Source organism: Drosophila serrata, unplaced genomic scaffold (genome assembly GCF_035046125.1).
Source record: "Drosophila serrata isolate PLE 108 unplaced genomic scaffold, ASM3504612v1 contig_184, whole genome shotgun sequence".
NCBI classification, from domain to species: domain Eukaryota; kingdom Metazoa; phylum Arthropoda; class Insecta; order Diptera; family Drosophilidae; genus Drosophila; species Drosophila serrata.
In genome coordinates this window covers 4,272,494-4,289,377 of record NW_028257082.1, presented here as the reverse complement: position 1 = coordinate 4,289,377, position 16,884 = coordinate 4,272,494, and the positions used below count along the sequence as shown (strand labels likewise).

General features: G+C 39.0%; 1 long non-coding RNA gene and 1 other non-coding gene across 2 annotated transcripts in view; both read right to left on the bottom strand.

Annotated features, from left to right (window-relative positions):
• Positions 1-9,326, bottom strand: part of LOC147644365 (uncharacterized) — a 39,797-nt gene extending 30,471 nt beyond the window's left edge. The window contains exon 1 of the long non-coding RNA XR_015270639.1: positions 8,452-9,326. This is a non-coding gene — a long non-coding RNA (uncharacterized LOC147644365). The remainder of the gene's footprint in view (positions 1-8,451) is intronic.
• Positions 9,327-16,741: 7,415 nt separating this feature from the next.
• Positions 16,742-16,813, bottom strand: TRNAA-UGC (transfer RNA alanine (anticodon UGC)). The gene has a single exon. It is a non-coding gene; the product is annotated as a tRNA-Ala (tRNA).
• Positions 16,814-16,884: the final 71 nt, after the last annotated feature.

Below are 16,884 nucleotides of genomic sequence, written 5' to 3'. Positions count from 1 at the left end.
GACAAGGAGAGGAAGGTAACTTTGGGTAGTCGAAGTTTGTATTCTCTTTTAAGATAATATAATTTAAATCAATCATAACTAGTTTAATTTAATTTAATATATTAATTTTTTTTTGAGAAGCTTTTTTGTGTTAGTTTTCACTAGGTTAACAAATCGTCATATTCAATTTAAAATATTTAACAATTGTTTCGAATTACTTTATTTTAAGTTAATAAGGATTTATAAATATAGATTTGGAATTTAAATATATAATATTTTGAGCACTTTGTGTGCTCCAGAAGATCTTGAAAATTCTCAATTTTTAAATCAATATTTATATTTATATTATAATTTTAGTCAAAAGCTTGTAATGTAATGAAGAAGTCATATCAGACCCTATATATCATATATATTCTTGATCAGCATCGACAGCCGAATCAATCTAGCCATGTCTGGGAAAAAAAAAATTTTTTTTTGAAATTTTTTAAAATTTTATAAGGGTGACATCGTTAAAATTGTGAAAATTTTTTAAAAATTTGAATTTTTTTAACTATGAATTGAGTATGCAGATTTATTAACCTAACAAAAACTAACATAGAACAGCTGTTCGAATTAAAATTAATGCTTTTTTTGGCTAAGTTATGAACTTTTTAAGCTTTGATTTGTCCAAAAATGGTCAAACAAAAATCTTTATAAAAATGTATTAAAATATGCAACAATTTTAAGCTTTTTTTTGATCGATTTCCGATTCGATCGTATAATTAATTTGCGAAAGGGAAGGGTATATTTTCTTGAGCTTGTTATATATGATAATTTTTAAAATAAATCAAAGTTAAAAAATAATTTTATCAATAAATCGTAGACATATTTTATGACAAACTTCAGAATTATACAACAATAAAGCTGCAACCTTTTATCCAACGATGTTTAAAGTTACTTCCTTTTAAAAATATATCAAACAATAATTTTAATGTAACATTAAGGGAAATTGTGCATTTTATTTATGCTTCAATTTGTTCTTATTCTGTCAAGTTAGAAACATGTCCTGATGACACCTGGCTTCTCTTGTTGCCGACATTTATCTACCATTCTTGGGGATTATCCCTCATATCGCTGACTTCAATTGGCCGCAGTATCTGGCCGGAGAACATCCATTAGGGCAAGTTACACAAGGTTACACGGTCATGGCATACAAATTAACACAGAAATTGCTTTATTATCAGGCGGTGGCACCTCACCTCCTCGCCCCTTATCAGTGCCTGCAATTGACAATGTGTGTGCGATATGGAAGCCAACGTGGGATATATAGTACACTGAAAGCGAAAACTATAAGCTGAATTTGAGAATTTAATTAAATATTAATAAATTCATTACCCCAAGAATTGAATTATTGGTAGCTGGGATAGATAAAGTTCTTTTTTGAAGTAGAGAAAGTAAGTATTAAAATATTTGTACTATATTTAATCTTCCTCTCCTATTTTGTGATTAAATTTTAAACATAAGTTTGTTTAAATTTGTAAGATAAATTCAATTGCTGTACTATAAATCTTTTTATCTATTATTTCTTATTTTATAATCGCTTCAGAATTAAATCTATAATATTATTCCCTGTGCATTTTTGTGTGTATATGCTATCCAAGCAAAAGCAGGCGGGCACTTTCGCATGATGTTGTTAATGATAATGCCGCTTCAAAGTGTCCTCTCCCTGTCGGCGGAGTTTTCCGTCAACCGTCCCCAAACCCCTTGCTGTTCCTTCCTCCATGTCCCTACACCGCCACGAAGGATGTTGGCTAGCTGACGTTGATGAGACATGTGGTGCGGTTGTTGTTGCCGCTGTTGCTGTTGCTGCTGCTGTTGCTGTTGCTGCTGCTGGGCATCGTAAAAATCATTTCCTGTCGTACATAACACGTAACGTGGCGTTTATGTTTACGTCTCGTTGTCGCTGACGTTGTCCTTACGCCACACACCCACCCACACCCGCACACACTCGGGCAGGACATGAAAATTTAATTGTCGCTTAAAGTGAGTTTAAAGGGAGCAGGCGAACGAGGAAGAGAGAGCTCATTAAATTAATTTAATCACGTTAATTAAAAATTGCTTCAACGTGGGCATCCTTTCCGTTTGTTTTTAGTAAAATTTAATAGTGCCAAGCTAAATATTTGCACAGCACGTACACCTTGCTGTTACACCTGCAGGGCAAAGGATACAAGGATAACAATCCCCAGCATTCCACACTTGTTGTTGTTGTTGTTGTTGTTGCTGTTGCTTGGGAGCAATTTACGTGTCAATAAATGTCCTTGGGGGGAATTAGTAATAATTTAAAGGGTTCAATCCCAAAAGGTTAACAGGAAACTAAAGTGATGAACGGCATTAACAGATTGTTATGTTTGCCAACAATTAAAGTTTTTAAGAGCTTATTAAATCGATATAAAATAAATTGTTAAGATAAACTGTATTTCAAGTTGTTCCTTGACTTCATATTCCCCTTGACTTATCTTCCTTCCACCGCAGACGCTTTTCTTAGCTGCTTAATACAAAAATTAACTGGTAATTATGTTTCGAAGATGGTAAGTAAAAGTGCACAAGTGGCCGGTAACGCCGCCAACTTAATTTCTGCACTAACCAAACGCTTCAATTAACAAGAACAACAAGCTGGGGCCAATGGCCAGGACCAAGACCGAGACCTGGAGCAGGACCACAACCACTACTCCCACTGCCACTTTCCAGGCACCACTAAATTTTGTTAAGTTTTAGGGAAACTTTTTTGGTAGCACAAACTTATTGGACCGAGCAGCCAGAGCAGGAAAGGGGGGCAGTCGGAATCGCTCATGAAAAATTTAACCAGCCAGCGAGGGGACGGTGAGTCGAGCAAACTTAAATTTTATTGCCTATAAAGACGCATTAACTTATGCCGGCACAAGGATGCAGCAGCATCAGTGGCAGCTCCGGGCGGAAGTGGATCTCTCGGCTTAAGCGGAAACGGAAGTGGCAGAGGTGGCGGCGGCGGCAGCGGCGGCAGCGATGGCGAAAGCGAGCTGGCGAGCGACAAATGTGCGTGCGTAATTTATTCGCCAGGTGGAAGCCCAGGCTCTTGCATAACAGAGACAAATTGAGGGGGAAAAGGAGGAGTAGGTGGGTTTAAGAATGGTTGGTTGGGTTTTTTAGCCAACGTCTGCAGTTCTTGTGGCTCATCCCTCGCCTTGTTCCTCTTAGCTTTCTCTGCTCTGCCATTGTTTTGCGGCCAAACTGAAACTTTTTCCCTATTGATCAGCACAAAAATGTGCTCCTAATTGAAATGTTGCCAAAGTAAATCTTTGCTCCGGCCCTCAAGGTGCCTTTTGTATATATGTATATTAGAGAAGCGGCTTTTACAACTTTCGCATAGAGCTTATGGCTTCTGGATTGGGCCAAACCACTTTACTTAATAAGTTGGCCTAAAGTTGTACACATAAATAAGTAAGCAGAGTCGGGTTTTCCCCTTTATTCACTTGAGAAACTATTCATTTTTATAGAGTATTTTATAATTTGTATGGATTGGAGCCCTGGAAATCTTAAATATTTATTAAAAACCTTAGAGATTCGCCCCATTGAAGGTTGTCCTCGAAATTCTAACAAAAATACATTTTTCCACGAGGGAAATTTAATCATTTTTATGCTGCACCTTGGGGGCACTTTTACACTTGCCCCGCCAGCTAACCTTTGTGGCCCCTCTCTGGTCGGTCACCTCCCCTTTTGGCACCTCTGGAAGCTAACCCCCCTTTTTCCGAGCCCCCCCTTTTTGCAATATATAATTGCTGCCACCGCTTGCAACGTCTACACAACTTTGTCTGACCATAAATTTGCATTCCTGCTCCTTGGTTCCTTTTTCTCGGCTCTTACCTTTTTGCCAGAGGAACTAGAAATATGGCCACTTGGTGGGGGGGAACATAAAGTTTGCTTAGCAAAATTGCACAGCCCGGTATATATACACACACACACACATCTAGATATATATATATGTATATAGGAGAGAGATATATAACAAAAATGCATTACGAATAAACAACAGGCGACCGGTGAGTAATGTGGTTTGATATGAAATTGCACTGATTTAGTGCCCCGAATTTGCCAGGCCATTTATTTTGGCCAAATGTCCCCGTGGACTCGAAGATACCAGAAGGCCAGACATTGGGAAATTCCCCTAATTGTCGTTCCTTGAGCTCCCTTCCGAGAAAACCCTGGGTTTCACATTAAATTTTAGCTAATTACGTGGCCAAACTGTAACTCAGATCCCAAATTATATATATATGCATGTGCATAATGCGAAAAGAGTGGAAAATTTAGTCAGTCAGGGAAAAGCAAACTTAAATTTTAATCAGAGAATCCCCTTCGCCTTGAGCGAATTTTCTGTTGACTTGGTTTTGCAATTTTCGCACTGCCAGCTGAATCAAATGAAACGTAATGCACCCGTCGGAATGCAAGTTCTATATACGTTTTTCTTTTTAAGAGGTAATGCAGGTTCCTCACTCTATTTTTTCTTTTTTTGTGCGAGGGGGTTCCCGGGGTCAGGTCTCTCGCTGAATTGACTAAATTAACTGACGCTTTGGCAAAAAGTTTGTTTGCCCTTCCAACGATTGCTTCACTGCTCAGGTTTTCAACCAGCAAAGAAAAAAATAAACTATAGAAGAAAGAAAGTCGCGGGAAGAGGTTAGTACGTAGAGTAGATGGGGCACAAAAGATTCACGTTCAAATATTTGATTTTTTGCTGAAATTATGCAACGCTGCATTAGGCAATCGCCGAAATGCACAAATTCCTATTCAGCCACAATGGAATGGAGCTGAAAGGATTCTCAGGGAAATGGAAAAAGGGATTCTAGCAACGAAGGGGAAATTACTTAATATTGGTTCAAAGGAAAGGTAATTTGATTATAAAAGTTGGTACTTTAGTTAGTTTAGTTATTTGAAAGAATCTTTTATTCAGTATCCTCACCTTTAAATTGTTTTAAATTGTATCGATCGGTTTTTACATTCAAAAAACTTACATATCTCATAACAAACCTTAGTACATAAACTTTCCATATACTCCACATTACTTTCAAGAAACCACACAAAAACCCTCACAGAAAACTGACTCAGGTGCCCAAGGACTTCATACATATAAAATCGAAGAAGGAGCAAAAGGTTGCATAAGCCCAAGCAGCAGAAAAGCAGATGCAATGCAACCAAATCCCGTTGACAGTCAATCGGAGCCGCAGGAGGACTCTGCAGTGATTCATGGGCTTTTCGCAGACTTCAGCCCCATCGCCTGGAAGTTATTGAAACCCAACAGTCGCAGCAGGACAACAACATTTCGGCAATGCGAAAGGATACGCTGCGCTTGCAGGCGGAGGACAGTACTTTGCATAAAATATTGAGATTCCGTGTTAAGCGGCACTTAATGCAAATGCGGTCCAAAGGCTGTCAGCGTCGAGCAGAGGTCGAAAATTCCAGGACAAGGATCAAGGAGGGAGGACTACGGCTTACTCAGGTCCCATCGGAGATACACAGGGAATATACATAGTTGAAAGGGTGAAAATGATTTTTCAGTCAGTTTACTCAGAGAACTGTTGAGGTATCTCATTTCATAACCTCACCTTTAAAGGTTATTGTATAGAATATACATTAAATTTAACAAATTAATCTTGGTCAATGAATTATTTAGACATTGGAACCAACATATTGGAAATCATTTGGTTGTCAGACTCTGGGTCAATTGGCAGTGACCTCCGGCGGCAAGTTCGAGAGTCAAGCGCTGGCTCGACTTTCTCGTGTAGCTGGAAAATGAAAACAAGACTTTTGCCTTTCGAACTCTTTCATGTGCAACAACTGCAGCTTGTCAGGGGCACACAAACACACACACACACACACATACTCTTCCTGGTGCTCATCCTGGTCGTCCATAAGCAGCACCAGCTGCTGCTGGTGCATCTGCATTTCTGTAATCTGCGTCCCTCGTCCCGTCGTCGTCCTGATTCCAATGCTGATCCTGTTCAGCGGCTGTGGCAAATGTGTTTGCATTTCAGGTGTCAACTGCAAAAACACATCCCAGCTTTGTTGCAATAATAAACAAACATAGTGCAGCCAATCCCTGTCCTTTCGCCAGCCTCTGCCTCTGTCTCTGCTCGTCCTGGCAGCATTTCAAATACAATGAAAACATTTTACTTAACAGCCAACAAGAAATGCGAAAACGAGCTGCATTTTTGGACACAAAACAAAGCCAACGACGGAGAAGAGGAAAGCAATTTTTGTCAGAGTTTTCGTTTCGTGTCGAAAGAGGTTGAGGGGGTCCTCTCCTGTTTTTGGGCTTACAGATTTGCAAAATCAATGCAACATTTTTCTTCATTTTACAATTTTCCGTTTTCTCATTCGGATTTCCAATTGTTTCGGTGCACAGATCTTTGCTGGTGGGAAACCAAAACCAGAAATCGATAAGTCTATTTTTGAAAGAACATCTTTTTTGGGAAACCGAGCTTAGGAAATAAATCATAATTTTAACTGAATTTAGAAACCTAACAAGTATCTTGTCACAGAGCCAAAGTAGACTGAAATAAACAGCTTCCCCATCAGTAATATCTGATGACTACAAGTTCGCTTTTAATATATTAAATCGAGAGATATTTTATATTATATTCATAATCATATACCAAATGCATGCTTTTCTAATCAATATAAAACCTCTTTAAGCTCCAATAATGATTTGATAAAACCCTTTTCAAAGATTGCTATTGCAAAACTAAAGTGCAATTATCTGGCCAAACTGTAAACAAAATAAATTCACCGAGCAGCTGTGACATGAAACAAAATTAATTACCGCCGACCCGGTGCGCTGCCCTCAAGAAAATGGACTAAGAAGCTGAAGAAATTGCAGTTGGTGGAAATGGAAGAAGGATAAAAATACCCTTACTCTTACTCTTACCCTAAGCCTGAGCCTGAGCGACAAAATAAAAATCAACTTGAAAATAGCGACAAAATTGCAATGGACGAAAATAAATTTCGGTCTAGGGTCGCCTTGAAGTATGCCATGAATTTGGGCATTAAGTCACCGCCCACCACCCTCTGCTGCCTTGCCACCTCCCCCGCCTTTTCCTAGACAATTTGAGGCAATCATGCACTCGTTAATCTTGCTCAGGGGCCGAAAATTAATAGTTAACCTGGCCCAGGACTCTCGCTCGCCCCATCCCCCCCACGAACTTTCCTTCTCGACCATGAAGAGAAAAATGTGCTGGCGAGCAAATTAAACTCGTTCTAAATACATTACTGGGCAGCGCTTCCAGAAGGGGCGAATGTCCTGTTCAAGGAGCTGCTGAAGCCGAATGGAAAGACAAACAAACAACACAGGAGCCCTGGGTGACAGACTGAGAGACAGACAGACTCGGGCAGCAGCAGTCCCCGGCAACAACAAGAGCTAAACAAGATTAATTATACCTGAAAAGCCAAAGTCAGTTTAGACCAAGTCGTGGCCTTTTGACTTTTCGACGCTGGCAGCGGCGCCAGCTTCGAGTCCTTGTCGTTGCCCTCGAGCGTCATTTAGTGTGAACAGCGTCAGGAAAAAAGGGGGGAAATCAGGTGGTTGTCAAGGCAAAGATGGTCACTTGGCTATTTTATGGTAAATATGGGATAATTTACAGAAATTTAAAGCCAACTTAAGCTCATACATATTCAATTTTGATTAAATTGTTTGAAAATCTAATAAAATAAATATAGATAAATATAGAATTGCAGTTTCCAATTGAATTAGAGAACCGAATCGGAGAAATTGATCAAAAGCTTAAAATATTCACATTCTTTCAATTGATAATTATTGATATTTTTATATGGCAAGTCTTTGGTACTATCGAAGTTTCAAAAGCTCATAACTAAGCCAAAAAGGCATTAATTTTAATTTGGAATGCTTTCCTGTGTTAATTATTATTAGGTAAACAAATCTGCATACTACATGTAATATTTTAAAACATTAAATTTTTTTATAAATTTTTAAAAATTTTAACAATGTAACCCCTTAGAAAATTTTGAATAAATTGAGTAAATTTATTTTTTCTTTTTTCAAACATGGCTAGGTCAACTCTGCTCTTGATGCTGATCAAGAATATATACGATTTATAGGGTCGAAATGAGTTCTTCACTACGTTACATGCTTCTGACTAAATTTAAATTAATTGCAAGGTTATATTAAATTACATTTTATTTAAAACCCTTTCCAACACTGATTGAACCAATTTCTATTTACAAATAGTTCCCATTTTGATTTGGATCCAATTAATCAAAACAAACAACGCTTAAAGCTTTCAATCCATAAATGTGGATCGCATTCCAAGTACACATAATGCCCGTGAGAGAGCAGTTACGTTTCGTTTGCTTGCATTCAATTTTCAAAACCTAACGGCTTGTGCCGCCGAAAAACCGTAACGAAAAAGGGGACAAGAAAAAAGCAACGGATGATCTTCACTCACTCACCGTGTTGTTGTTCTTGTTGCAGTGGCAGTCTAAACGGCGCATGCGCTGTCATCGTCTCTTCCTTGTTAAAGTTCACCGCGGCCTACACTGAGACAATTAAGGCCAGAGAAAAGACATATGCATATTATAACACAAAAAAAAAAAAAAATAAAACAAAAAATAAAATAAATACGACACCGTAACGAAAACTAGTAGGATTTGATATTAAACACAGGCACTTTTTTAATTTTCTTTTTCACTTGCACATTTTTTTTCTCTGTAGGCCAAAGACTGAAACTGAAACTAACGGGACTTAAAAAACGAATGTGTTCGCAACACGGGCGTAGATTTTCACACGACGATCGAGTTCCTAACCCTCCGGAAAAGTGATTTTTCACGGCGGACCGCCGAATCCGCGAAAATCACCGCCGACGCCGATTTTTTCACTCGTTTTCCCGCGTTTCGCACACTCACTTCGTATTTTCGCACAATTACTCCGGATTTTCACACGTTGATCTCGTTCCGAACACTCCGGAGGGTTGGTTTTTCACGGCGAAGCATAATAGCACAACCGGCGACAATTTTCCCGACCGTTTTCCCGCTTTTCACACTTTTTTCAGACGAGCTGCGCGTTTTGGGACCGAACAATTTGATGGCGAACGAAAAATGCAAGGAGAAGAGCGAAAATTATTGCCATGTAGGAGTGTGAGAAATGAACGGGAAGAGTTAAGCGGGAGAGTCCAGAGAGCGAAAGCGCCTCTCTCTATTACAGCAGGTGGCCGATATTTGAAAATGGCAACGATGACAGCGAATGATTGGCGCCACTTTCAAACGAAAGGAATTATATTACCGATCGTTTCATGGCAGCTATATGATATAGTCGTCCGATTTTTAAGAACATTTCATGAAAATTCTAAAAAATTACAAAATGCTTATGGCGTGAATTTTTCTACAAATTCATCGATCGTTTCTATGGCAGCTATATGATATGGTGCTCAGATTTTTATGAAATTTTATTGAAATCTTTAAAATTATGCAAAATGCCTATATACATATGTATATTGAAAACCCGCAAAGTTAAAAATTATTTTCTAAAAAAATTATCGATCGTTCTATTGCAGTTATATGATATAATCATTCAATCCGGTGTATTCCTACTTAAAAAAGAAGACAAAATACTTTCTGCTTAGTTTGTTTAAGAAAATAATTATTAATTAAGTTATGAAACGTATTTTAAATATTTAAACAAAACTTTAACTAGGATTTTCTGGAAATTTCAATTATAATGTATTTTTTTGGCCATATTTTAAAATAATTATATAAAATAAAAATATGTTTATATTAATGTTCAATTATTATTTTGTAATAATTATAGATCCATTATAATTAAACAATATTACATTAAGTAAGCATATTTAAGCATTTAACTTCTCTTCAAAAAATTCTTATTACACTCTTAATACTCTTTTTAACCTTCAAATATTTTTTAATTAATCCATATTATAGCTACTTTTCTTATCGCCACCTCCGGTAAAAGTAGCAGGACATCGCAGGACACCCGCCCAAGGACTTGAAGTCCGACTTTTGTTTACTCACCTTGGCCGCTGTTGCTGTTATTGTTGCTTAAACGCTCGGAAAATCGGGAGAGCAGATAAAAAGCAGCTGAAGCCGAAGAAGTGTCGTCTGTGTTTGCTCAAGGAAGGCTACAAAAAAAAAAAGAAGGAGCAGGTGACACTTGAGCCAGGTGAGATGGCCAAAGGATCTGGAGAATACAATCAAGTGTTGAAAAATAGAAAAACAGAAAGTGGAAAGAAAGGATGATTCTTGCGGTTCTGTATGAATTTGCTTACCTCTCGATTGATGGGGTTAAATTGAGATTGAAGGAGCTTACCGATATTCAGGATAGTCCAAGGATAAAGGATAGTTTTGGTAAAAGAAAACAGAACGAATAATGTCCTCATAAGAATACAGATATAAAAAAAAACAGTCTCCTCTATTTAATTTCATATAAACCAAGCATAAACTTCCTTTATCCTATGAGCCAGGATATCCAATCACCATTTTCCCAACTTAGCCCAAGGATATATACAGGTTTGTTTACTTTCTATCGATTACGATTTGCATCCGGAATCGATTGCTGATTTCCAGTGATATATTTGAAAGTTTGCCTACGATTCGATTGACCTCAGCTCTCAGCTATCCTGCTAACGAAGCCTGTCAATCCATTATCCTCACCCCTTAGACGACGCACACACATACACAAATACGGCCCACTTAACCCCACAATGCCGGCCGGGATTCAGCCCCCCCGGGCAGCCCACCGTCCCAGGTGGAAGGTAGAGCGAGGTGGAGAGACCTGGTCCAAAGTGCGTCAAAACTAATGGCCACCGACAACAAAGTAAATGAAGCATGGCTCCCGGGGCCAGGACAAAACCAACAGGCAACCGACCAGGCCAAAGAGGTCAGGACATGCGAGAGCCGGGAGCCCAGAGCGTACAGCCATGAGCCACGTTTTCCTGTTTTCTGATGCTGTCGCACAGGCCAGCCAGCCAGTCAGCCAGCCTCCCCTTTTCGTCCTCCCTCTATGACCCTGTGTCCTATACTGATGTCCTGGCTCGTAATAGGCAAAATGAAAAATCTATAGAGTTAAATGAGTGAAAATCAGGAAAATGCATTAATGAATGAATGACAGCAGGCACTGTCAACAGCAGCAGCAGCATCCATCTGGCCATCTGCCTGGCAGCTTCCCTTTTTCCGCAGGACAACGTTGCCGCAGGACTTTGAGAGCGTACGTGAGTGACTGATCGAATATGTGTGTGTGTATGCTCAGCATTCAAGGGGGAGTTTCACTATAAGAAAACTCCTTATTAAATTGGGAATACACCCTTGAAATCTCTGGAAAATCCATTAAAATGTTAACAAATCAATGATTATCATCATTAAAAATAGGTTTTTTTTACTGGCATAATATAAATAATTGAAGATATTTGTAATGCATTAAAAAACACACTTTTAAAAGTTTGAAAAAGTTTTTAAATCTCTTAGGGGTTGCCAAAAGTAAAAGTGGAGATATCAGATCAAGTGGCATATGCTAGGAAATGTTTAAGTTCTTTTTCTGCTTTTTAAATATTAAATAGTACCTAAAATTTAAATCAAGGCAAACCTATATTTAAACATGCAACTTCCATAAAAGCTACAATACTAATTCTTAAAAATTATGTATGTATACGATATTACATTTTCAAATTATGAAAAAAGTGAAGTTAAGCACTAAAGGGGTTTTTTGAAACAAATAACTTCTCTTATATATTTTGTTAAAGTATTTTTAAGTTGTTAAATAACACATTTTTAAAGGTACAAAAAAATTTTATAATTCCCTATGTATTTCCACGAAAATTAGTGTAGATTTTAAATCAGTTCAAATTCGTTCTAACAAAATGCTAAGAAATATGGATTTACTTTTTCTTCTAACAAAAAATATTAACCTTCTAAAAAATATAAGAAATATTTCCTATACTTTAAAACAATATAAAAAAATACTATATGTAAAGAACGAGAAAAACACACAAAAAACTATTTTTTAGAAGAGTTATATCAACTTTTCTCTTCTCAATTATAGAACCTAATTAATGAATGATTAGCCACCTTTCACTTACTCATTTAGTTATTCTCAGTGTTCTTTTTGGCCCTGGGTTGTGGCCACTTTCCCCGCCAACCCCCTCTTCCCCATGCCCTCCCCTGTTAACCTGGATGGACAGGTCAGGCTGGAGATGTGCTCCCTGCTGAGGCTGCCTCGTTGGATGTCTTATTTATGAATGCACACCCGGGGGGCGGAGGCTTGGCTATATGGCTATATGGCTATATATGCACAGTGGGTCGGGGATCGGGGATTGGGGATCCTGGGATCGGAGCACGGTAATGCTGCTGGGCTTAGCGTGTTCTACAGCAGGTATGATAACCGACGTTCAACACGTACGCAACTGGTCCACGTCCGCTCATCCGGGTCCGTTGTGTTGGCATTCTTAATAGCCCGGCATCCAAACAGTTGCAGCTTCTCCAGGGTGGTGCTGTGGGGGCGTGGACACATGCAGAGAAGCCTTCCCCTCCCAACTGACAGTTGATGCACCGCAGTGGGTTTGTAACCCTCGGTAAATGTTCCCATTTTCTGAGGGAAAATACCAATTCTAGACGCACCGATTCGCCTTGGATAACTCTCCAATTTCTGGCAAGGCAGCCGGACTCTTTGCCCGTCGAAAACCAATCGAGCATAACTCTAGTGCCTCCGGATTTGCACTCCACACATTTGCATCGTCCCTGGTTATCCAATTGCAAGCACACACACACATTTCTCCCCTTAACTCTGTCTGTCCTGTGGAATACACTGGGAAAAATAGGTAGTTATTAAGTCAAATTGAAAATTACAGAACAAAAAATGAAGAAAAAAATTGGAAAATATTTAAAGAATAAAATAAATCTTTGTATTATCCAAAAGTAAGAGAAAGTATGGTGTACTTTCAACAACAATAGTCGATTTTATGTAGTATTGCATACTTTTGGGTGACTTTTCTATTGATTTTTAAAATTATTTAAAAATTTGTTAACATTTTTTAAGGTTTCTACTTTACATAAATAAAATTAACTCAATTATATGGCATTAATAAGAAAGCTTACCTTCTTAATCTTCAATTGTTGAAGTTTCCTGTAATATCCCACATGATATTCTGTAATTCTTCCCGTTATTATTATTTCTAATTATTAAAAATTACTTCCTTTTTCAATTGAAACCCAAAAATTCTTCAAGTGCTTGGAGCCCGCAGTGCAGCAAACATTTTTCGCCTATGAAAACGTTGTCGCATATTAACGTAATTAGTTCATGCGCCCCATAGAACTTTGCCCTGGCTGGGCCTGCAGCTCTCCTCCACACCCCCATCCCCACTCCCATCCGGCTTCCTGCACCCTTTCCCTCCTCTTAACCTCATCCTCATCAAGCCTCACCCTTTAACCCTTAACCTCTCTCTCTCTCTGCTCAAACCCCACCAGCCCCACATGTTCGTCCCCCAATGTGTTTGCGGTGTTTGGGAATTGTGGCCGGAATTATGATGTCCAGGACTCTGGCCATTAAGCCCTGCCCGATGAGCAGCCGTTGCGTGCGTGTTTTACATACGAATATGGCCAGCACCGAATGGCCAGTACAGTGCGGGCCATGGCTGTTAATTGAAACGTGATTGTGTCCTAGGTTTGGGTTTGGGTTTTGGAGTTTGGAGTTTGGACTTTGGTTGGCCATATTTCTGGGGAGGCGGAGGGTTCCATACGACTGCGGCGCTTCCTTTTTTGACACTTGCAATTGCAATTGTCACGGGTCCACTTCCCAGGCCGGCTCGGCCTTGTTTTAGTCCTCGTCCTCGTTTGTCGTCCTCTACCCCACACAAATATAGTTTCGCATTTAAATTTTGCAGCAATATAATTTAGTTTATGCTTTTGGGCTTTGGGGAATTGAATTTGCACGCATGCACAATTGAATTTGAATGCAAAGTGGCTTCGATATCGAAATGCATTATTAATTTACCACACACGCACTGCCAGATGTCCTTTAGTCGCCATCCTTGGCCGCCAGTCCCCTCTCTCTTCACTCAAACACACGGCACTGTGTATAGGTTTTTCACTTTCCCGGACATTGATACTCGTCCGCAGGATGATGATGATGATGATGATGATGAGGATGTGATACTGTCGCACTCGGAGGCTGGCGATTGCCGAAAGAGAATTTTAAATGTGCATTTAATGTGATTAAGCCAGGGTCTTAGGTCCTTGACAGCCCCCCAAATGCTTTGGCATTTCCAATTCCAATTTCTTATCGGCGCCTGCACTTGTGGTTGCCTAATTAGAGCCCTTTCCCTCTCTACCGAATCGGAATCGGCTTTGACCTGGGCTTGGGGTCATGCGATTAACATAAGCCAGAGGAGAAGTGAAGGAATAAACCATAATGGAATTAAGCGCATTAACATTTTCACCTTAGGTGAGGGGACAGGTATTAGAGGAGGGAGTGACAGTTATGAACGTATGAATTTTTGCAGCATAGGTGTTCGGCATCCCTTTTTGATTGATTTATTTATGCAATATGGATTGCCTAAAAATTTATTGGGAGTTCCAAAACATCTCTTTTTCACCACTTTCTAATAAACCAACAAGCTCAAAATTCTAGATCGGTTACGTAAAATAGGCTATGGTGTTTCCTTTAGTACCCTAATTAGCTAACATTATTCCTGAAAAATTTTAATTCCTGCAAACTCAAAAGACATCCTTTATCCTGACATCGATAGCTTAAATAGTTGATTAAGGAAAATTTTGGTAATTACTTACTAATAACCCAAGAAGTTTTAGTCTAGTTTCCTAAAATAATTTGTAGCGATTTCTTTAATCTTTTATTCTTATTCCTCAAGAAGCGTAGATTCTTACAAAACCAAAAAGAAATCTTTTATCCTGGCATCGATAACTAATCATGCATTAATCGATCATTTTCTCATCACCTTCTTAAAACCCAACACGCTCATAATCTAAGTTCGGTTACTTAAAATAATCTTTTAGGCTACAACCTGGGTCTAATCAGAACTTCAACAATTGCTTTAATCAAGCAAGAGATCCTTTTGGAAGTGGCAGCCCATAAAATCGATAACACCCACTGGTGCATCCAGGTTTCCCTGAGGCAAGTCCTAGTGTATAATGGCATCGATAACTAAACATTTATAAATCGATAAGTTTTCCAACACCTTAAAACCAAACAAGCTCATAATCTAAGTTCGGTTACTTAAATTAATCTTTTAGGGTAAACCTGGGTCTAATCAGAACTTTAACAATTGCTTTAATCAAGCAGGAGATCCTTTTGGAAGTGGCAGCCCATAAAATCGATAACACCCACTGGTGCATCCAGGTTTCCCTGAGGCAAGTCCAAGTGTATAATGGCATCGACAACTAAACATTTATAAATCGATAAGTTTTCCAACACCTTAAAACCAAACAAGCTCATAATCTAAGTTCGGTTACTTAAATTAATCTTTTAGGATAAACCTGGGTCTAATCAGAACTTTAACAATTGCTTTAATCAAGCAGGAGATCCTTTTGGAAGTGGCAGCCCATAAAATCGATAACACCCACATGTGCATCCAGGTTTCCCTGAGGCAAGTCCAAGTGTATAAAGGCCACACACTGGCTTGGAACCAGGCCGTCATGAAATTGAGGTTATGTCATTTGTTTAGTTTGTTGCCTCAATTATTTAGTAGTCAGGCAGGAGGCAGACCGAGGCTGGGCCTTTTGAGACAGGACACTCTCTCAATGTCCTTGCGGTGTTTATGCAATTACATAAATTCTGTGTGACAATTTCGATTTGGATTTTCTTTTATTCAAATTATGGCTTCAAGTCCATCAGGGCCCAAAATAGTAGCCAACAATGTTATAAAATATTTATTGCCGGCAAATAAATCCCACACAATGACAAGACCAGACGTCGTTATGGTAATTAATTTCAATCCAACACGAGACCTGGCATAATCTTATTTATGCGACTTGTGTCTGGGGCTAAGGGATTTGGCATTTCTGATTTAGCATTTCGAATTTTTGTAAATAAATATATTTTTCATTTATGCACTCTGTATTCCTTACTAATTGATGGGACTCAAGATGCGTGTGAAGAAAAAGAAGGCACCCTTTCCCCCTGGAAGGATGTCAAAATCGGTTTGCACTAAATAAACTGCAAGTTATATTCCTGAAACAGGATCGTATCCTTTCCCTCTCGCCCTTACGCTCGACCGCAACAAAATCAATTGCCTGTCCAGGATTGGCCTGGCCAATATATATGAGCTCATGCAAAATTTAATTTTAATTTCAAGCAGCCAGCAAGTGTGTGTGTGTTGCAAAAGTGAGAACAAGCCAATTTCCTTTCACAGCACTTTGGGTATACACACATTTTAACCACTTGACTGCATTGTGGCTACGGCTTTGGTCTTAAATGCTGCCAGAAGTCAAACACTGGCCAACAGAATTGTTCAAGTTTTCCTCCCTCACACCTCCTCCTCCATCGAAATCCCCAAAATAGTTGTGTGTGGCGAAAAAGCTTGCCAATTGACATGCAGACCTGCCTGGCAGCCGTAAATCGGCATAAATAATTCATTATTGCCGCCTCGTTGCGCATAAATCAAGTCACTGGCCATGGCCACTGGCTTCAAAACGCATTTAAAGACCCAAAAAAACTGGAAAAACATATAAAAAAGGAAAGATTAGCAAACAAAAAAAATAGAATAGTAACAAAAATAGTACTTGGAGATGCCGGGGATTGAACCCGGGGCCTCTCACATGCAAAGCGAGCGCTCTACCACTGAGCTACATCCCCATTGCGCATACCGGTGTCCAAATTCCATTTTCCACAAGACCAACTGGGAATAGGGATGTTTTCAAGCTGAA